At 37.5% G+C, this 23527-nt stretch overlaps 1 long non-coding RNA gene across 1 annotated transcript in view; it reads right to left on the bottom strand.

Moving 5' to 3' along the window:
• Positions 1 to 23527, bottom strand: part of LOC143441312 (uncharacterized) — a 46255-nt gene that overhangs the window by 5568 nt on the left and 17160 nt on the right. Inside the window, exon 2 of the long non-coding RNA XR_013108605.1 lies at positions 9389 to 9700. This is a non-coding gene — a long non-coding RNA (uncharacterized LOC143441312). The remainder of the gene's footprint in view (positions 1 to 9388; positions 9701 to 23527) is intronic.

The raw sequence follows: 23527 nt of genomic DNA, 5'->3' as shown, positions 1-23527 counted from the left end.
ATTCTCTAGCTTTCTAGAGAAAGAATCTCTCTGACAAAGAGAAAGAAGATAAATGATTTCTTGGGACAGGGCACTGGCGAAGAAGGAACTATTTACAGAAATCATCCCCCATCTACCTGGGAGCCACTGAAACACATAGGCTGAATCTCGGGTCACGACTGATCTGCGTTTTTATTGGGTGAAACTACAGAATAGAGAGAAGACCAAGGGACCCAGAACTATGAGCAGTACAATTCTCAAAGCTCAATCAGGTTTTGGGGTGTGCAACTATTAACTATCTATGGCCAAGATCTTGCTGCATCATGAACTCAGAGGTAAAGGCTATTTTAAACATAGTCTAACAAAACTTAACAACAACAACAACAAACCCAGACCAAACCAAACAAGAGGACAATAAAATAATACTTCATGGCAAAATACAGTTTAACATTCTTTAAGGAAAAGTAAAAAACAAAACAAAAACCTCCCATAAAAACAGTGTTGACTTCACAGCAAAGTGATGAATATCTAATCACAGGCAAAAGAAAAGGTTTGCAAAGGCAAAAACTTAGCAAGCATGCTTTATGATTTAAAGAAAAACATAAACATAATGAATGTGTCATTAAGTAGAATAATTTTAAAAGAATCAATATAATTTCTAGATCTGAGCAAAACATTAGAAATGAAAAAGTAAGTAATAGGCTCACTAGTACATTAAAGCCTCAAGAAGAGCCAAAATCAGTGAACTACATATATTAACATAAAAATATATTCAAACTAAGTCTCAAAAACTATTTGGACTTACATCACCTGTAGATGATACTAAGGAGCTTAATGTATGATGTGTATATTTGTAGTCAAAGAAAGAAGGAGAATAAGAAATGTACAAAGTAAGATTCATGAAAAAATAATAACCAAAATACCTAAATTTGATGAAATGTATTACCATAGATATCAGAAGAAAGCACAGCCAGAAAAAAAATCATAATTAAATTGTGATAGACTTTTTAAAAAATGTTAAAGGACCAAAGGAACTGACTCACGGTCTACATAAAGTACAACAAACAAGATTTGCTGCAGATTTCTCATCAAGAGCACAAAGTCAACAAAGCATCATATTTAAAGTGCCAAAACTCAACATACAATTCTAGATTGAGTGAATATTTGTAGGTTAAATGAACACTGCAAAGATGGGCAGGAAGCTAAGAGAATTAACACCCAAGAGATTAACACAAGAGAGATGTTTAAAAAGTTACTAAATGTCTAAAACGTAGGTAAGCTAAAAAAAAAATGCATGCTGGGTGCATGCTTAGAGAGAAGCATTTCACACGACATATATTTGAATAAATATAAAAGATACTTTTCTTGACTTTAAATCGTATTTTAAAAGACAATTAGTGGTTTACATGACAATCATTAAGGTGCAGTAGGGGTACCCATACTTTGGCAGTAACCAATAGTTCTCTAATTGGACTTAAGACCCTACCAACAAGAAGGAAATCATGCCTTAAACTGGAAACCTAACTGACTACCAAGGGCTTAATGAATGGATCTCATGAGGAGAACCTATAACTACCACTTTACTAAACCAGAATAATGCCCAAAGACATTATAAATATTTTCCCTTATACTAAAACATATCCCCCACCTCCTACTAAGAAAACTTCTCTTTAAAGAGACAAATGCAATTTTAAAAAATCATAGCCAATCAAAATGCAGAGTTCTGGAGGCCAGTCCCAACTCATATAGCTACAATATAATTCTTGTACCCAAAGCACAAGGATAGTTTTGGAAGGGAGGGTACAAAGATTGCACAAAGCAGAAGAACAGGAAGATTTCTGTCAGATAGTGTCAGAAGCTACATCCATAAGTGTTACTAAAATGACTACCTAAAGTGTGAGCCGAACAAGGACTACGACAATAGATGTGCGAAAGTGTATAAGGAAAAATTCATGCAAAAGAACTAAAGATAACTAAAAAATGCAGAGGGGGGGAGAAATAGTCTTCCCCATGGTTATCCAATATCAAATTTTGTATGTGTGAGTGTGTGTGTGTGTGTATGTGTGTGTATGTGTGTGTGTGTGTGTGTGTGTGTGTGTGTGTGTGTAATGATAATTTTAAGAGACCATGAATTTGGAAAAGATCAAGAAAGAATATATGGGAGATTTTGAATAAAGAAAAGGGAAGGAGTAAAATTACTTCAGAAAAATATTAATTACAAAAAAGAAACAACAAAATAATCCTGAGAGGCCAGATAACACTGTGAATCCAAGTGTGGGTTCAGCATGGGGATGGCCATTTAAATACCCACAGCAGTAACTACCAGCTGTGTGTGTTAATTACTTTACCTGTGTTTCTACTTCCTCATTTGTAAGATAGAGTAAAAGTAATACTTTTTAAAAAAAATCATTATTATAAACAACGTAGGATGTCTATATCATTATCTATAAAACGTCTTTTTTAAAATGAATCATAAATTACTCCCTTTTCAGAAAATACATTATCATTTCATAATGATGAAATAGTCATCAAGATGAAAAATCCTAAACCTCTATGTTAATAAAGAAAACATAAAAAAAAAACAGGAGCACAGAAAGATGTTTTTAAAACCTAAGTATTACTGATGATTTCAACATTCTTTTGTCAGCAATTCTTAGATCGAAAGACAGAAAAATCACTTATTATGTAGGTGTTCTGAACTAATCTATCAATCACTTTGACCCATTTGACTGTAGGAATCATGTCACATAAATCCTGAGACTACATATCACTCTCAAGTGCACGTTGAACTTTTATTTTAATAAATATATTGGGCTATAAACAAATTGCAACAAATTTAGAATTACTAAAATACTACAGGTATCTCTATTCCACAAGTGAATTAAACAAAAAAGCAATAAAGACAGGAAATATGGATAACTGGAAATTAAATAATATACATTACAATACACAAGTTATTGATTATAGGATATATAATAATATAGTTTTAAGTGATGTCTTTATCAAATGCCAAAATACTAAAAAAAAAAAAAAAAAAAAAAAAAAGTTTGATGCTGGTGAAAATACACCATGCTTCTTACCGAGGCAGTGTTTTGTGGTAAAATTTATCACTTTACATGTTCATGTAAAAGGAGAACATTCTAAATGATATTACCCTACAAGGAAAAGAAAAAAAAGTAAAATTAAAAAAGAGAGGTGATGGAAACGAATAATCAATGACTTTGTTCAAAATTATTTATGTGTTTCAGAATCTTTTATTCTTTTTTTATTGGTATTTTATTTATTTACATTTCAGATAGTGTCCCCTTCCCCCATTTCCCCCTCTCTAGAAAAACCCTATCGCATCCCCCCTCCTCCTTTTTGCTTTTATACCATTTTAATTACAACTGATACCTGGCTAAAAAAAATAATTGAATAATAACCTAGAAAATAGCTCAGGAAAGATTTGGGACATCTCTCCCCAATTTGGTGCATAATTTCATAATCGAAAAAGTAGTTAAAACTTGAGGATTTTATCTTTCTTTTCCGACCACTTCTGTGTCCATTATCACAGTGAAAGTGTATTTCTAGAGGACAAGAGAAAATAATTGTTATAATGAAAATGATGACATCACAGATAGCGTTAACTGGATGTAAACAAAAATGCTGAAAGAAATTGTACACAATCTAATTTCAAAGGGAGATATACTAATGTTCATGAATTGGAAGATTCAAAATTTTTCCAAGTGTACATCCCTCTCCCCCAAGTCTAATTCACAGGTCTTTAAAACCCAAAGTTCCAGAAGCCGTAATTCTAGAAACAGTGAAGATTTTTCTAGTCATAAGATAGAAACCTCAAGAGTCTACTCTATAACTACAGTAATCAAGGCACTGTGTAATTAATGATATTATATACTCACAGAGAGGAGTAAAAAGTCACAAATTAAACACCTACAGAATCAATTGTTTTCAGCAAGAATGTCATCTATCAATGAGAAAGTAGTTTCTAGAAAACACTGAAGAAGCATTAAATGTTGATTTGTGTATGGGGATGTGTGCTTGTGCATGTGTGTATGTGTTCATGTGTGTGCATGTATATATTCACACATGTGTGTGTACACCAGAGACTAGTGTCATAGGGCTTTGTCCTTCACACTCTATCATATTTTTGAAACAGGATCCTGCACAGATCCTGATGCTTACTCTTTGGCAACACTGGTCAAGGAGGACCAGGGACTTTCCTCTGTCTACCCACTGTGCAGAAGTTACAGACCTAGACTTGACAGTCTAGGTACCTGTTTATGCGAGTGCTGATGACCAAACCCAGATGCTCTCAGTATGTAGCAAGCACTTTAGTGATAAGCCACCGCACCAGCCCCAGACATCCAATTTCAAAATTGAAACTTTCCCAGCTCAATTTTCTTTGAAACAGACCTATAAATAAATAATTATAAAACTCATGAAAACACTAAAGCAAAACTTCCGGATTTAGAGACAGTCAACAATATAATAGAATATTACCAAATGAGTCTTGAAAGAAAAATTGTGAATCACAAAGACTAAGAACTTTTGATTTTAGAAGACACTGAAAGTCAATCATACACTAGGACAAATTATTTGCATTATGATATGACAAAGGGCTTGGAGCCGAAAATATATGAGAATCATAGCTAAGTATGAAGAAAGAAAACAAGCCTCATAATTGGTTTAAAACAAAGGTTTCAGCGAAGAAACCTAAACAACTATTAAACTTGTGAAGAAATGATTGTCTTTACTAGTCATTGGGGAAATACACATTACAATTAAATTACACAACAGTACAGTTTGCTAACATGGTTGAAATTTAAATGATTGACTACTTTAGAAATTTGGAGCAACTAGAACTTTCACGAAGTACTCGTAAGAACGCAAAATGGCACAGTCACTTTGAAGTCATTTTTGTCAAGTTAAATTTGCATTTATCATAATGCAGTATTTTCACTCCTAAGTATTTATTCCTGAGAGAAATGAAACATATGTCTACATAAAGACTGGTTTAAAAAATTCACAGCAGCTTGATTCATTTTATAGTCTAAGCCTAGAGATAATCCAAGTGTCGATCCACAGTTTGTATGTGGATAAACAAACTGTGTGCTAGCCTTACAGTGAAGTACCACTCAGTAGTAAAATGGAATAAACTCCTGAAATGAAACACAGATGAATCTCAGAAACATGCTACTGAGTAGAGAAGGCCAGATATAGTAGACTGTACACTGTGTGATCCATGTACACAGAATACTATAAGCAGAATGCAAAGCAAAGGTTGCCAGGGCTGGGAATTAGCACAGTATGGATATACCTTTTACCTTTCTGAGATGGTGGAAGTACCCTGGGCCATGATTGTAGTTGAGTTTGCACAGATGGAAAAGTTTATCAAATTTCATCAGTTTTAAACATTTGAAAATGAGAGCATTTTATTATATATGGATTACACCTCAATAAAGTTAAAATGGTAAAAGATACTTAACCGTATCTTTATAGTTTAGTGTCTTGTCTCCTTCCAGTACCACTTTGAAAGCACTAGCCATATAGTCAGTCATACATTCTCAGCTATCAAACTACTATAGTATTTGGCAGACTGTTATGAAAACAGTAAATGTTAGATGAGCAAAAGACACAAACATCTGAATAAATAAGTAAGTGATACTGAATATTGTCAGAAATATATAAGCCATTTAAAAGTAAAGACTGGACCAGTGAGGTTGTCAGGATAAAGACATTTCACACCCTATTATGCATACCTGATGATCTAAGTTAAATTCCCAGAACCCATGGAAAGGTGGAAGTACAAAAATGACTCCATCAAATTGTCATCTCACCTCTGCACATGCATGGCAACACACACACACACAGACACACACACAGACACACATACTTCAAAAACATACAATGATAATAGATACTTCAAGAGAAAATATATTGGGGGCATTCTAGAACAACTCCTTGTTTGAAGGTTTTAAGAGCCTACCATGACATCATTCCTGATAGCCCACTCTTGAAACTAATAATTTTGCATATGGGATTCCTAGCAGTCTGGAGGTCGAGGTAAGAGAATCAGAAGCGCATGGCCAACAGCAGCTACAGTGAGTCCAAACCCCAAACTAAGCAACATTAGATCCTGCCACCAAAAACCACAAAAACAACAACAAAAATTAGCAATGACAAAAAAAATCATTCTGGACGGAAGGAATGCTTCCCCAAGATTCCAGATTTCCATTTTTAAATCCAGATACATCTATAAAGGATTAAGTAAGCAAATCATTAACCCCCCTCAATAGCAATACTTCAATGGTACTTAAATTCGTAATAAATAGAGATCAGACAAGCAAGAAGGTTTGACCTTCTGATGTGAGGAAAAGAGAGAAAAGAGAAACTTTATGAGGGGTACCACTGAAAAGAATTAGTCTGGGTAATGGGTCTTGGATGACCTAAAAGATGACAAGGAGTTCTCTGTGTTTGCATAGTCAGTGATGTGTTAAAAGGAATGTAAGTTGTATCAAGTGGAACGAGAAAATATCTTGTGATCCTTTGTAATTTCTTCCCAAGAGCAAGCAATAGACTAAATCAGTCTGTCTCTTGGAACATTCCAGAAGATGATTCTCTGGGACAATGGCCAACACAAGAACCATCTGTTTGGGAAGTTAGAATGTAATGCTTCTCAAACTCTTTCTTTTCTCCCCAAACCCCACTTCCAAACTGGCACAGGCTCTTGACACCTCCATGAGGTTCGGGTAAATTGATAATAAATTGTACAGGAACTTAATTGACACTAAGCAAGTAAAATAAGCATTGCATCTCACAAAATATTTCTTTTCTTCCAGAACGTCCATACCAATTGGAAAGCACAAAGATGGAAGATTTAAAGCAGTTACAACTTTGGATGGAGTGGCTGAGAAAATGCATCAAATCACACTTCACGTTCTTCCCCGAAGACATCAGAAAGCTGCATTCCTAAGCAGTGTGGCAGTTGGGCAGGACCATGGACCAGTTCTGGAGATTCGGCTGTGTGTTCCCGGGTTGGCAAAGGCAATGAAAGGCCCTTTCACAATACATTCATCTTCCCCTCTTGCCTGGTTTGATTACTACTGATGTTGACTAAATAGTGGAGGTGCTCTCTGTTTGGGACTTGGGACACTCTACCAAGAAGACAAAGAGGAAATGTGTAAATAGCTTTGGATGTGTAAAATCACTGTGGTCTCAGTTAATTTCACCTATCGTAACTGAGAACAACTAGTGGATATTTCCTTCAAAATAATTAGTTTTTAAAAAGCCTCCATTGCAATCAAAGAAAAAAAAGAAAAAAACAAAACCTTATGCCTTAGAAAAATAATAATGGGAGTTTCTGTATTGACCCTTCCGCTGATGCACTTAAATTAACATTGGCTTCATGTCTTTAAATTTCCAGTGTGCTTTCAGTTGGGTCAAGCTGGTAACCAGGTTCACTGGACATTGGCTGTGGAATTCAAACCTTAAAGGAAGATTGGAGTCGTGGCAGGTCCTGAAACTGATGACTAATTCCACTTCACTGGTATTATTAAAAATCTTTCAAATCTTATTCTTTCATGGGCAGAAGGAATTGTGTCCTGGCCACATATGGAGGCATTGTTTTGTTGGTCATACACTTCATGTTAAGGCTTTAAAAGCTACCAGCTGTGAAAACAACACAAATGGAGTCTAAAGTGTCTGACCTCACCTGTTAAGGCTCACGCCTAAAGCAGCTGGTGTCAACTCATCATGTAAATACTCAATTTGCACAATTATCAGCCTGGAAGAAAACTGTCAACGTATTCGTATTTATTTTCAATATCATGGAAAGTTTTCGAAAGCTTGGCAACATAACAGAATTAGAAGCAGAAATATGGTATCTTTGAGAAGTAGGAAATGTATCTCATGAAAATACAGTAAGGCTGGCTCCCTGTATACTGACTATCCGGCTGTGTATGGGGTGGGAATTGAACTATTTTCAATCTTTTCAAACCTTTGTTTATTTCAATGAGATGTTTTATATTGTGATTCTGTATGAAACATTTATAACATACTGCATTCAAGATTTTTTCATGAAGTAGCTATGAAAAGGATATGTGTTTTTATTTCCAAAATAATATTTTAACTCCATAATACAGGAACCAAAAATCTTCTAAAGAAGGCAGATAACTTAGATTTTTTAGAAAAAAAAACACACATACAGTCTCTGTTACTTAGTCTTATATATTTTGTATATATGCAAAAACAGTAAAGACATACAATACATTGGTAGCCCCATCATGCAAAAGCTGACCTTGACTCGTGTTTGACTTATTGTTTCTTCTTCCTGTTATACTTTGCTTTATTAGAAAAATGACATGTGTGTATATATGTTTGTGTGCATGTATGTATACATGAATAGCTACATATTATATACATGTTGTTAGAGTAGGTCTCTCCTAGGGAGCTACAGGGAACAGATTAATATTTGTTTATTGCAAAAAGTAAAATAATAAAATAAAATAATCTCACCACCTCCCCATGTTAAGCAAAACTCTTGCTGCAGGCACACCACATGGGTTGGGGGTGCAGGGGGGTGGACTTATTCCTGCCTCAGCCTCCAAGACTTCCAGCTGCTAAGACCTGCTGCTCCAGAGACTTCCCAGACATGCTGGACAAGGAGAGCTGCCACCCTGCTGTTCCTGTCATTGTCCTTTAGACTTGCTCTTTGTGAGCACCAAAGCCCTCTGGGAGCTGTTGAAGCAGATGTCAACAGACTACAGTACACAAAGTGTGAGAGGAGAGAACCATGCTTTAAAGGACTCAGGAGAGAGGAATAAAAAGGGAAGGAATGAGATACATGTGACACAAAAACAGAGGAGGGGGATACACATGGAGGAGACCAGTGGGACAAGGCAGCAGAGGAGGTGAACCAGCAAAACACATAAAGGCAGTTATATATGAAGATGTGGCAATGAAATCCGTGACTTTGCGTGCTAACTTAAAATTTTAAATAATATTTTAAAAACCTCCTAATTTTGACACAGATGTTATTAATCCAGGTGCCATCTAAATTTTTTGAGCAGACTTGTTTGTTTTGTTTATGAAAAACAACTATATCAGATTATATTCTTGATTTCAGTTGCAGGAACTATCTGTTAACCATGTGATACAGGCTACTGATTACCACCTGGAGCCATTTGGGATCCACAACTCTCAGGACAGCCTGAAAGGCCAGAGACAGACAGAATAACGTGAAGGTGCCCACAGAGTCCACCAGTCCTCCACATCTTTCTCTTTACAAGATTAACTTAGTGCAGGCCATTCTATGTTTTCCATAATGGAAAGGTGAAATTTACATTTCTGATCTGCCTTGAGTTCTTCCTTCTGGCCAGCATAAACCTTTTTTGCTAGTACCTGAGCTCACCTTCTATAGCTTGAGTATCCATGACCAAAAGAGCAATGTCCTGTCATTAGTGCAGTAGCCACCTCCATCCTGGCACTGTACCTGGCTGAGGTGTACTCCGCCTATGTTTAAACCCAGCACCCTTAACTTCACCTCAATGGCTCTCATCTTTCAGCCTTTTCATCAGTTTGTCAATTGTCTGTGCATTCTCTCCAAAGGCAGTCATCTTCTACCAGTTTTGTTTTTCACACTCGAGCAAGCCTTGATGATAAAAGATCCTGTCATGGTAAGTATTCTGGAAGGATGCTTCTAGTTCCTGTAGGCCAGTTCCTGCTAACAGAACAATAAAGATCAAAAGTCAGACCCTCATCAAACTGATCACATGCTCAATCCCCACTGCTTCCTGTTCCTCTCTCTTCACTCTATCTAAATGAGATGATACATAGATTTTATAATGGGAGATTATGTCTCGTGCCTCCCATTACTGTCTCTGACATCACAATCTCTCTGCCCAGCCTCTGAACATTAACAAATGTATAGCCACAGCCTTCGATGCATCTCCTACCTCAAAACATCATGGGATGCTACTAGATTCCAGAGCCCACCACATTGTTTTATCTCCAGCTCCTCTTTTGAATTCCCTCCATACTAGCTAGGACTTCTTTTGGTGTACACACATACATAAAATACCATATCAAATTATTACTGAAGAGGTCCACGTTGTTAACTTAGTATAAATGTTATTTACTATGCACGTTACTCTACAACTTGACATTTGCAATATATGGCATGCTCATGAATTAGATCTAGGCTGACACATGTCATATGTCATTCATTTCTTTTATTGCTATTGTTAAATTTACATGTCAGTAAACAATTTGACTATTTCTGTATTTTATTGTTAATTTAGGCAAACTTATTATATATGCTTTTTATTGTACATTCTCATTGCATGTAGCATGGGTTTCATAAGTACTTGTTCATATAAGTATGCAATACTTTTTGGCCATGTCTCCCCCAATTGATCCTTTTCTGCCTTTAATCACTGTCTTTCTTATATTTTGTTTTCATATAAAATTCAGAATCCACCAATGATCATTTCTATGGATGTGTTCATGTATATATTTTATGAGGAATACTCATAAGAATATAGTTACTAAACCATTAAATATATACTTTATGGTACTAGAAATTTGTGTGTGTGTTGTTGTTGTTATTGTTATAGTCTCAATCCTAGAATGTTATCTAATTGTCAAAAGATTTATTTATTTTTTCTCTTCAGTTAACAAAAGTTCTTAACGTAATGAATTTGTTTACTTAACTTATTCATGATATTTTAGTTTTCTGAAATTCTTCCCTATCTCAATCTTATAAGCATATCTGGAGGTACCTTTATTTTAAAGTTCTGTTTTTAAGTTTGAATTTTGAATTTTGCTGACACTGATATGCACATGATATAAGTAATAAACCCAGTTTATTGTCTGTGCATAGATAAGCAAATTGCATCTACTATACAGTAGCTGATGTCTCTTTAATACCTGTTATACTTGTGGTTTAGATGTATTTAAAACATTTATTGCTAATATCTTTGGGCCTATGATCCTGGTCTTGAGAGTAGCTATGTTTAGAGGTTCCAGAATATGTAAGATATGGGACCTAGTACAAGGTAATTGAATTACTGTTTCTGTCATCCTTAGATCAGCATAAGTCTGGGGTGATTCCAGTTAGCTCTCACAAATCATGTCACAAAAATAGTGGTGGCTATTCATAACTCTGACTAGCTTTTCTAGAATACACACACACACACACACACACACACACACACACACACACACACTATGGAAAAAGATTACCAGATAGTTTAGAAGCCAGACTAAGTGAACATATACATGCTTTTTCTTTTAATCCTCAGATTGCAACTTATATGTCAGATAAGATTGTACAGTTCTCCAAACTTTTCTTTATAGCCAGAGAGAAGGATAGCTCTCATCTCCTGTTAAAGAAACTTTTTTTTTGTAGTAGAAAGAGACCGTTACAGAAATCCACAACTAGTCAAACTGCACAGAAAAACTGCTGAAGGGTGCCTGTTCCAATTTATACATCTATAATAAAACCTCTTCACCTAAGGGTCAAGGAACATTTGGAAGAGGAGGAGGAAGGTTGAAAGTATATGGGATAGGGACATTGCTAAGAGATCATGTCTTCTATATATGACAGGGATTTGCACCCTTGAAATCTTTAAATATACACATATATGTCTACATATACAGTCACTTTAACAAGAACTGGACAATAGCAACACCAGTTGACATCCCAATCTGGATGGAGGAAATCTCACAAGGACCCACACCTAGATGAAGAGCTCCATAAAGTTGATGGCTACTAAGAAAGGGGGAAACTGTGGAGCAATTTTAACCCAGCAACATGGCTGCTTTGTCAAGGGATCACATGTAAAGGCATGATCCAGCTGGAATGCAGACACACCACACACATTTAATCCCTCTGACTGGTATACAGGCATACCTTCAGTACACACCTTTAATCCCAAACAATAACATCTAATTGAGGGGCTGATAAAGTGATGAATCAGAGAAAGATTTGATGAAATGAGTCAGAGATAGGATACGCCCAACTCTCGTGAGAACAGCACAGGAAAGAGGCTATTGAAGAGCAGTGAAGGAAAAAGAGTCAATTGAGTTCAGTCAGTGGTGTTCAGTTCAGGTGAGGGCAGAACAATTCAGATAAGCACAGTTGAGCTCAGTTAAGAGCAGAGCAGTTGATGTCAGAGCAGTTCAGTTCATGAGGTTCAGAGGTAGTCTTTCAAAACAGAGCAATTCAGTCAGAAGCTGAGAGAAGCCAGATTAAATCAGTCAGCTTAGAAAGAAGTCTGAGCCAGACTAGCCAGTCAGAAATTCAGAAATTTAGCCAAAATTCAAAAAGAACAAGAAAGGGTAAGCTAATTTAGCAGTCAGCATCTAAGACAACAATTACATCTGATGAATAAAAGTTACTTTTACAGAAACAGTCTCCTCCAGGTGATTGGCCCCCTAAAAGTTTATTCAGTCCCAAGTAGTCAGCCCTAATCATGTACACATATGTGTAACACTAAAATAGATTCAGAACGTTTGAGTGTTTTGTGGGTAGAGACAATAATAATCAAAGAAAATGCCATGAATTTGAAAGGGACATGGAGAATACAGGAGGAATTGGAGCCTGGAGTGTGTGGAAAGGACATGATATAAATACAATAGTCATGTATGAAATTCTCAAAGAATGCTAAAGAAATTGTTCCATTCCTATGTTGTTTATACTATTCCTATAATTCTAGTTTTTATCCTTTCAAATTTAAAAAAATTACTTGGTTCTCATGATGGGGAGTTTTGTATTGCGCCAAAGCCGCTCCACTCATTTCTAGTTTATCCATAAGTAATAGTCTCTGCAGTTTATTAGATCATTCATATATTTCAAACTGAAAATCTTTATTTTGGTAGTTGTGACAGTGATCTGACAAGTACTGCCGCTTCTCCCCCAAACACACATCTTCTAGGACCAGAATAAAGTTCCACCATCTTTAAACTGCTTCTTGAGGAGTTTAGGCTTCAGCACTTGACTTGCTTTGGGTTATTAATTGGGGGAGAAAGCATGAGGAGTCATTATTCCACTCCACATATTGTCCCTCATCCCTGGCTTTACTGGATTACACTGTATAAAATATAATATAATATTATAAAATATAATAAAATACATATCTGTCTCCTCCATTGAACAGTTTCCTTCTGTATACAAGGTTTGCAAACTGCCCTAATTAGCTGGCTTCCCTAGGAGTCACTTTTCTGGTTTGGTTGAAATCATGTCAAAGGTGAGACATATGTAGGCTCTATATGCTACTTAAATAGCTTTGTTTTTCTGGCAACACCCTTCCAAGATAGACAGTAAGAGCAGATGGCCATATAAAATCAAGCAGAGAGTCTATCTAGATGCCTTTTTCCGAGTTTGAGAGATCCTTTCCTCTTCTTCATACCTATGTACAGTCTGAGTCATTCACCAGGTATTTCTTTCATAAAGGGAGTTAAGCTGGTTTTTATGAGAGTAAACTACATTTTACAATTTATGAAACTTGAGACTGTGCTGGGATAGCCTTGTCTCTAGGGCAACCAGGGATTTTTAGGTTTCTATTAACATAGAGAAGCAATAATCTGAGGCCAGGGCTGGAAATCCCTAGGCCAGATTACATCACTCTGTTAGATGACATATAGCAGAAGCCCTTGAGATATTTTAATGTGTCTGTAGCCATCATTAACCTTATTTCTTTTATAATATAGTACATCATCCATCATCCTACCTCACTTACTAGCTACAGATACAAAACAGTATTGACATAAAAGGTGATTGAGACGTGAGCCCCTTTGTATTAAGTCATTGAAAATTTGGAATTGTTTGGTACAGCAGTTAAACTTTATCCTTCTTAACTAGTACCAAATTTGCTTTTTGCCTAAACAACCACTTTGGCTGATTCTTCTAAGTAGCAGATTTTTAAAAAGCTTATTCTGAGAGTGAAAGGGGACACACACATGTGCCTAGCTCAGATCCAGTTCCAGACTGCTATAATAAAGCAAATTCACAATAAGACAAGTCACACTATTTTTTAGTACACATTAAAGGTATCTGCTTGATTAAGTAAAAGCATAATGCCTAAAAACAGTGCTCATGTCTTAATTAAAATATTTTGTTGTTAAAAGTTACATGATTATCTAGGCTGTGGGAAAAATACACAAATACACTTGCTGAACACACAGCTGTCACAAACCTTTAGTCTATCAAAATGTAGAATCTTCAAGATGCAATTAGGAGAAATACAGAAAATGCTATGTCTGTATAGTGTATTACATATTTATATATCATGACATCATTTTATTGTATTCATGCAACTATACCAACACAATCCAGGCAAAAGAAGTACAGTATTTTTTAATTCATATGAATCATTAATTTTGGGAAGAGGTTACTATCCACTGGACAGCCCATATGACCAGATTTGCATTTTAAAGTATTAAAACTTCTATTGGGATGACCCTAGGCATTCTGAAGGTTAATCATCAGAAGGCCCCATTCAGAGGGCCTGACGGCTGTCATTAGTATAAGATACTGTCGGTCATCTAAGAAAAAAAAATTGACTTGAAAAGTGAGATAATAAAATTTTTGACCCAAATGCTGAACAAAAACTTTATACTCAGAACAAAAGACCCTACAGAAAAAGTAATTTAGAGCTGAGTGTTGAATCTCCTGCTTTTATTGTAACTAGTTCTTTTTAGGGCAATAAATCAAAATTTAAAAAGTCATGTCATCACACAACTAAATCCTTAATATGGCCAATTCATTTTATTATATACTCAGGTCTACCTACCTTTATTCATAGAGTCTGAAAGGTTACTTATATTATATTATATTATATCATATACCATCTTTCCTGACACTTTATCACATAAATAAGCAAAGTTAGACTCTACCATAATAAAATTATTTTTACGTAAATTACATACACTTTTTAGTTATATAAATTATTACATATGTAAATAATATATTATTAAATATAATTATGTATTATAATTACTATACCTGTGATTGCTTAGCAGATGATTTTTAACAAGTAGCCAAATGATATAAACTAATGTTTTATGAACATAAAGAAATGTCTCTAATCACTTCTTGGCCTTTTGACTAAGATCAAGTGGAGAAATGACTCTAACTGAAGAGTTCTAGAAGTCTTTGTTTGATTGATCTTGTTTCAATAACCAGCTTTGTATGAGCCTGTATTTGAGAGCATATCCTTCGCTAGATTTGCCTGTAGATCCTTGTTCACATTGCTTATCCATTTCCAGATTTACATAAAAGAATAACAGCATAGTTCATAACGTACTATTGAGCTTAGCAATTAGTACAGAACCAAGACTCCAGAAACTCTCCAAAAGATACAAGATAGGCAGTAAAGTTGCCAAGAACGATGAAGGACAGAAAGAAAGAACTGGGCTTCTAGCCGTTCTACCACTCCCCAGATAGATTTTAGTTTAGATGTTACTGCACAGAAAGAAAACAAAATGAGATGCTGAAAAGGTGCTGGAGAGAGGTCAGAGGTTAAGAGTCCTTAACTGCTCTTTGGGATTTCCTTTCCTGCACCATTACGAGAACTCACAATAAGTCCAGTTCCAAGGTATTAGGCCTTCATGGGAACTGCACAGACATGGTGCATGGAAGACCAGCAATCTCAACAAGGCGATATTCCCGAGATCTCTTAGATGCTTAGCCACCAAACAGGCAGCAAACACCAGCTAATTTGTGACCTCTCAACACAGGTATAGCAGAAGACTGCCTGGTTTGGCCTCAACGAGAGAAGAAGCAGTGAGAGACTTGAGGCTCCAGGAAATGGGGAGGCCTGGTGGGGTGTGGGGGGTTGGGGGTTGGGGACATCCTTTTGGAGATGGGGAAGAAGGAATGGGTTGGGGAACTGTCTGGAGGAGGATAACAACTGGACTGGAAAAATAGATTAAAAATAATAATAATAAAATAAGAAACAATTTAGTTAAAATATTCACTTATACATCCAGGACTAGAAAAACTCCTTACATGTGACGTATACAATGCAAAATCTATTGGGCCTCATTAGTTTTAGCATTTCAAACATTAGATATGATTATTCAGATTTCAAAAAAACAAGATATAAAGTATAGCTTATGTCAACCAGATTTGTGAAAGTACACCCTTTTTTGAGAGAGCACTATACTCCAAGCTGGGATGCAAGATAAGCAGGACAAGTTTCTGCCCTTGATGAACCTGTATCCAGATGCTATACAGTCACAGATGTATGGAGAACTGTTGTTGATGTGCTGATGTATTAAAAGTCCTCCAAAAATAGTGTGTTCCAAGAGCTCTGGGAGCTAGAAAGAAGACTCATAGATCCACAACATTATCTGGACAGGATGAGGCCTGAAATCTATCTTCAGATTTAATATTTATGAAGTACATGAGGGGAAGAACAGAGCAAGCAAATTCTCATCCAGTTCAACCAATGGGTGAGGAGCTGCACAAGCAAGATGCAGAAAATTGTGGCTAAATGGTAACATCCTGTGGATAAAAGGAGATGCTACGGTGTTGGAGATTTCAAAACAAGCAAACTAAAAAGTGCAAAGGTTTATTTTAAAATATATCTATCTAAAAGAACAAACATGCTCACCCCGTCTTTGAGACTCTTCTAAAACCGTGGTTCTCAAGTAGAGGGTGGGTCGGGGAGATTCATTTTAGCTCATAGATGTGGAAAGAAGAGGCATGTACCACTTCTGAGCAAAACTGTGGTAAATAGTATGTCACATGCTATGAAGAGCCCTAGCATAGTGTGTGGGTATGTATTTTCAATTGTAGGCCTGCAAGGTATGAGTGGGATGCTTATTCTTTATAAGGAAGGTTACTGTAGAAGACTGTTTGAAGACTGCATGTTCGTGATTATTGTTGCATCACACATAACTATGGAGGAATGCGGTCTTTTCTGCCTAAGGTGTTAATTTTGTATTACCTGGGCCTGAGCAGGAGGAAAGAAGGAAAGACTACTTTCTGGTTCCGTGACTGATGGGGTAGTTAACTAAGGAGAGAAAAATTGAATGGACAGATGAACTAAATTAGTTAGAAAATGTGTAGACGTGGTGTTGCGGTATATTGATCACACTGAGAACCCCAAGGTTGTGTTATTAACTGGGGGAAAAAACTGTTTTAGTTGTGGTGTGGGTCAGCCTTAGCACACGCCTTTAACCAAGTGTTTTCTTCCGGAATATTGTAAACTAGGTTAAATACAGTCACCTCTAGGTCAAGAGGCAGAGCAAGCAACCAATTGACAGTAAGTGAACTGGGTGTAAGTGAATATTAAGAAAAACCCACAGAGAGTAAGAGACAGTCTAGCGGACAGACAGAGAGATGCACAGGAAGTAGAAGGAAGGAACTTTGAGTTTGAAGGAGGTTTGGTTTGGAGAAAAAGGGATTCCTCCTGGGATGTCAGCTGAGGAGGAAGGTCAGCTGGGTGCTTTCCATGGCTCTCTGAGCTAACATCCTTTCATCCCAGCATCTGGCTCCTGAGTCTTTATTGGTTAAATCAAACAAGTGAGATTTTGTAAAAAAAAAAAAAAAAAAACAAACAACTAAGAACTATATGGCTTGAAAGTATTTTTATGGTGGACATGCTCAGCCGGCATTCACACACATGAGCCAGAAGTACAGTGGATTCTGGGGACAGAAAAATACTCATCTGCATATTACAAACAATGGTTAAAATTATGAAAACAAATAAGATCATTCAAAGACGTTGGGAAGCAATTACCCATCAAATTAAGGTGAAATAATCTGAACTTCTGAAAATTAATTTCATCATTCCAGTGGTCTCATTTGGCTAAATAAATTTTTAGGTTGAATTTAAAACTCAACTGTCACCGAATTTTCATCTTTATATCTTTTTGTATTTTTTTTTATTTCCTTGTTTAAAATGGTCTCCTCTGGATCCATGTGGTACATGGGTTTTCACTTTCTATCTCTTAGATTTGAAAGGTTTTATTTGCAAATCTGAAGGATACCTTACATTAGTTTGTGACCCTTTAGATAATTGCTCTTTACTGCCTTACTTTCCATTGTATTCCCTGCTATGCACCTAGCACTCGATGTTATATTTCTTCTGTATCTGAAGAGCTTATTAACAATTCAATTTGCAATCATTTGATGACAATATACCACAAGGCAATAGCCCTTCTGTTGCCCATGTCCATATGAAAATACTAGCAGTGTCTGATAATTGGGTTCTCTGGCTTTGCTTTTGTTTCTGGTTTTTTGTTTTGATTTGGTTTGGTTTGGTTTGGTTTGGTTTGGTTTGGTTTGGTTTGGTTTGGTTTTCCCAGCAATTTTCTTACAGCCAAGATTGGCTTTGAATTGCTATATAACCCAGGCTCTCTGCTAATTCTTAATTCTCCTGCCCATGACTCACAGTGCTTAGATTTGTAGCACAGGCTACTCTGCCCAACTGCACCAGAGTTTATTATTAAATGAAAATTTTAAGGACATTAATTCTTCTTTTCCTATCTTTGCTTTTCATGATTTCAAAATATATTCTGAATCTGACTACTTCTCCAAAATATGCACACTGATTCATCGCACGTCTCATCAGAATTACAGTAGCCCTTTCCTACCATCCCTCCTATGGCTTGAATATGGTTTTCTTTTTGTCTCTTTAAGGGGTCATGGTTAAAGACTTGATTTGTGATATGGTGATATCAGAAGACAGTGTAAACCTGGTATTATACAGATTAGACAGATCACTGGTGTTATAGATTCCCTATGTGGGTGCTGGAGATCCAAAATCATTCATTCTCTACCCATTAACACATCTCTTCAGACTGAAGCTACCTTCAACATCCATTTATTATTTATATATTTATTTGTGGAAATATGCCACAGTAACCATGGTTCTCTTTCTACTGTGGGTTTTGGGAATCAAACTGAGGTTTGCACACTAGTACCCCTATCAATAAAGCTGTATCACCAGCTTCAGAGATGAGAACAGGAGATAGAAACAAGTCAGGCAGGCCAGGGACCCCAGAGTAGCATTTCTGAGAATGTCCTCACTTGAGGCCAGAAATGACAGAAGAGAATTTTGGTTCCTGTCTCTTTATTATCTCCTAAGTGTACATCTTTGCATACTGAGAACACGAGAGCATGTGAAAACAGAAAGGGAGCATCTAAACAATTCATGGCCCAACTGAACTGACCAGCTCAGCCCCTCCCTATGCCTCACTCTAACATCTGGACCACCAGACTAGCAGCTCAATGAAGCACTATTTTCTGTGGTTTCCACTCACTCTCTAATAAAAAGCAACTTCTCTCTCTCTCTCTCTCTCTCTCTCTCTCTCTCTCTCTCTCTCTCTCTCTCTCTCTCCCTGTCTCTCTCTCTCTTTCTCCTTCCCTCCCTCTCCTTCCCTTCTTTCCTCTTTCCCTCCCTCCTTCTTCTTCCCTCCCTCCTTCTTCTTCCTTTCCTCTTTCTCCTTCTCCCCCTGCCCTCCCTTCCTTTCTCTCTTCCCCTATCCCTACCTCCTTCTTAAGTTTCCACATGAGAATGTGCAGTAAATTTCTTCTTTGAAACACAAATTTCATTCTGTGAATTTAAGAGACAAAAACCCAAAGCTATGGGTTTGGGGTGACTTTGGTGACTCCTAAGTTTTCTAAGACTTTTTTAGCCCTCCAAGCAAAGTTTACCAAAAGCCAAGAAAGACTGAATCATTTTCAGAGACATCTCAATATTCCTGTATCATCATTATTGTAGTAATAAACAAATACAAAGGTAAGCATATCGTTTTATGGAAATATTCCAAGGACACTCTCTTCCTTCAATATTAAATAAATAAAAGCTGAGATTTGATTACAACTAAAAGAGCCCAGTGAAGTTTAAACAAGTCTGATGGGCAACAATGAAGATAAAAACAATAAGACCCTCAGCCCTGTTGGAAGATGAAAATGCAAAGCAGTTTATACATAGATGTAAAAACCAAATAGCTGTGGGAATAAATAGTTATCTTCTTCTAAAGCACTCTCAGCTTAACCTGAGACTCAGATGTATCCATACATTTGCAACTAGCTGAGTAACCCAATGCCTACCGAAGTTGTTCATCTCCTGGCTGGATCTAGCATAGGGATTCATTCCCTTCACTAGCAGCTGAATGGATTGGTTATACAGTCACTGCTACATCACCCAATGGAGGTTTGCATGCTGTCCACGTCATTCATAAACATAGGGAGTCCTGCTATTTCTTAGCACTCTTCCTGGATTACAAACTATTTAAAGAGTGTAAGAGTCCTAAACTTTAGTTGTTAGAAAATTGTGGAGTTCCCTAGTAGAGCAGAGACCTCCATCAACACCACCAGTGCTTTGCACTTCTTTCTGTGCTTTTTCGTCATGAATCAAAAGAACAGACAAAATCAGATAACACTGGCAAGGAATTGATAAGGATAAGTCAGGATAAGAATATACCTCTGTAGTGTGGCCTACATTTTTTTTTGTTTCTTTTTTGTTGTTGTTGTTGTTATTGGATCTTTGATTTATTTACATTGCAAATGTTATCTTTTTTCCAGGTTTCCCCTCCAGAAACCCCCTATCCCATTCCTCTCCCCCTGCTTCTATGTGGGTGCTCCCCCACTCACAAACCCACTACCTCCTCATTGCCCTGGCATTCCCCTATTCTGGAGCATCGAGCCTCCACAGGGCCTCTCCTCTCATGGTTTGCCAGATAAGGCAATCCTTGATACATATGCAGCTGGAGCCATGGGTCCCTCCATGTGTACTCTTTGGTTGGTGGTTTAGTCCCTGGGAGCTTTGAGATGATCTGGTTGGTTGATGCTGTTGTTCTTCCTATGGGGTTGTGAACCCCTTCAGCTCCTTCAGTCCTTTCTCTAACTCCTCCATTGGGGACCTCGTGCTCAATCCAATGGTGAGCATCTGCCTCTGTCAGCCTTTGTCAGAATCTGGCAGAACCTCTTAGCAGACAGCTATATCAAGCTCCTGTCAGCAAGTACTTCTTGGCATCCACAATAGTGTCTGGGTTTGGTGTCTGTATATGGGAGGATGGATCCCAAGGTGGGGCCGTCTCTGGATGGCCTTTCCTTCAGTCTCTGCTCCACACTTTGTCTCTATATTTTTTTTAGACAGGAGCAGTTCTGGGTTAAAAATTTGAAGGTGAATGGATTGCCCCTTCCCACAATGGGGGCCTTGCCTAACCTCTGGATATGGTTTCTACAGGTTCTCCCTTGCCTTTGTTGGGTAATTCAGCTAACCTCATCCCTGTTGGGTCTGAGAGCCTCTTGCTTTCCTGGCATCTGGGACTTTCTGGTGGCTGCTCCCAGTTCCCCATCCCCCATTGCTACCTATATTTCTTAGTAGCATCCAACTGCAACAGTTTTGGTGGGCTCTTTTTAAGTAAAGCAAAGACTGAGAAAGCAGAATACTGGCTTTTGCATCCTCTTTCCACATGACTATCCTAAGTTTAATGCTCTGAAATTAATAAACTTCACAGGTAAGGCTAGTGATGACTTTTTCTTTTGTTTTGTACTTAATTTCCAAGGGAATTTTAACTTCAGGACATCCCTATAGGATTAGTTGTTAATTTTACTTTTACAATTTCAAATATGGATTTTGTTTATCAAAAAAGTTCAGTAGTTCTATAAGAGCATCATGGCCTTATGTCTTTTCACCACCTTTACACATTAGAGTGTACACACACACACACACACACACACACACACACACACACTTTTGCTCTCTCTGTCTCTGTCTCTCTCTCTGTCTCTGTCTCTCTCTCTCTCTGTCTCTCTCTCTCTGTCTCTCTCTCTCTCTCTCTCAAGCACACACCACACACACACACACACAATTTTTCCAGGAACTGTGGCATCCTAGGTTATCAAAAGATTTAACTCACTTCCTGCACAGGAAAGGTCAGTTTAGGGAAATCTGCCCCTTTCCACATCAGAAGAGCTTCGGGAAATTAGAATTTTCAGTGACCTTTAGGAGAACAGGAATCTTCAAGACAAAAGTCAAGACCTGGAAGCCAACTTGTCAAGTGTGCTCCCAAAAGTGTCCCTGACCCACAGCCATCAGTTTTACAGCTGCCCACTCTATTTAATATCCTCCCTGAGACTCCTGTTCTTGGATCAGAGAGGAACCAGGTACCAACCAGACAGAGAAAAATCCTGCACAGGGATTAAAAAGTACCTGTTCATAGCCTGAAAGTTTGTAAAGAAAGTACTGAACACAGACTTCCCATCACATCAAAAGGAAAATTTATGCATCGCCTTTGAGTTCAACTTCTCCATTAAAGCTTTTTCCCTATAATCTAGGGAGTTCTTATCTTGGTGACTTATGGTGTTATGGAGGGGCTCATGCATGGAAAATGTCAATAGAAATAGTAACTCTGGAAGGGAAGGGCCTCCTAATTAGTCCCCATTTAGATTTTATGATGGCTTTGAGATCTGCTCCTCCTGACAGTGCGCACTGTGGTTACATATTGTTCTAGCCTGAGGGAACCATAGGAAAATCCAGATTTATTGTACCTATCATACCAGCATATTTCATTTGCCATTATGAGCAGCCATCTCGCAATGATGCAGGAGTATTTATTACAGATTAAATTGTAGGACCTGGATGGTTTAGTGAGGTTCTTGAGGTATCATTTATGTCATTAACTGGCTCATTATCAGATCTGCGAATCTCCATTCTTTTCTGAGTTTTACATTTGAGCATGGCGGCGTCCAAACTGGAGCAGATTCTGGGCTGTATTTTGTCGTGGCAAGCATGAAGTTTGAACACAGACAAAGCAAATCGCTTCCATCAGCCCCGTGCTGCTGCTTCACCTGATTGCCTGAAGGTCCTGGCAAATCTCTCTTTAGTACGCTTTGCTTTGCTGGGGGTCAGGTCAGCAGGGTTCAGTCTGGCAGTCTGGCAGGTAGCTCCATTCAGTTCAGGTGCTCCTGTAGCTGGGGTGAACGAAGGCGGGGAGAGAAGCTGGAGCCGCGGATCGGGGGATTTACTTTCAGAGGTGGCTAACGCTAATTAGGTTAGGAGTGCCTGACTGCCTTCTAAAGATGCAGCCTTCAGTTTTTCTCCTGTGATAAATAACCCCACGTTTGAAAAACCAGGAAGGAAGAAGAGAGGGATGTGTGAAGCGCAATTGTGATTATTTAAGAAGTTAGCTGTTCTCCCATGCTTGATTATCTGCAGCGAGGGTTCAGCTCCTGCCCATGGGACTCCGTTTTCCATCTACTGGGATAGCTGATGACCGATCAGGATAGACATTTTTAAAGATAGAATACTCTTATTGAAAACAGGCTGAGAGAACATTTTCAAGAAAACCTCAAGAGCACAGTGTTTACCCCTAGCATCTCTGCTTAGGTCTTCTATTTGCATTGAGTATTTGATTCCAAGTGGGGGGCTTTTGTTGTTGGTATTTTCCCTATTTACTCTCATATATTGCTTTTTCATGAATCCCAGGGAATGGCATTTAAGTTGCTGTGTTCCTTGGTATTAAAATACTCTCTGATGCAGGCACAAAAGTACCTATAGAAATGCTGGACTCAAATTCACAGGTTATC

Source organism: Arvicanthis niloticus, chromosome 2, assembly GCF_011762505.2.
Source record: "Arvicanthis niloticus isolate mArvNil1 chromosome 2, mArvNil1.pat.X, whole genome shotgun sequence".
Taxonomy (NCBI): Eukaryota; Metazoa; Chordata; class Mammalia; order Rodentia; family Muridae; genus Arvicanthis; species Arvicanthis niloticus.
The sequence above is the reverse complement of the archived record's forward strand: the minus strand, read 5'-3'. Positions and strand labels throughout refer to the sequence as shown.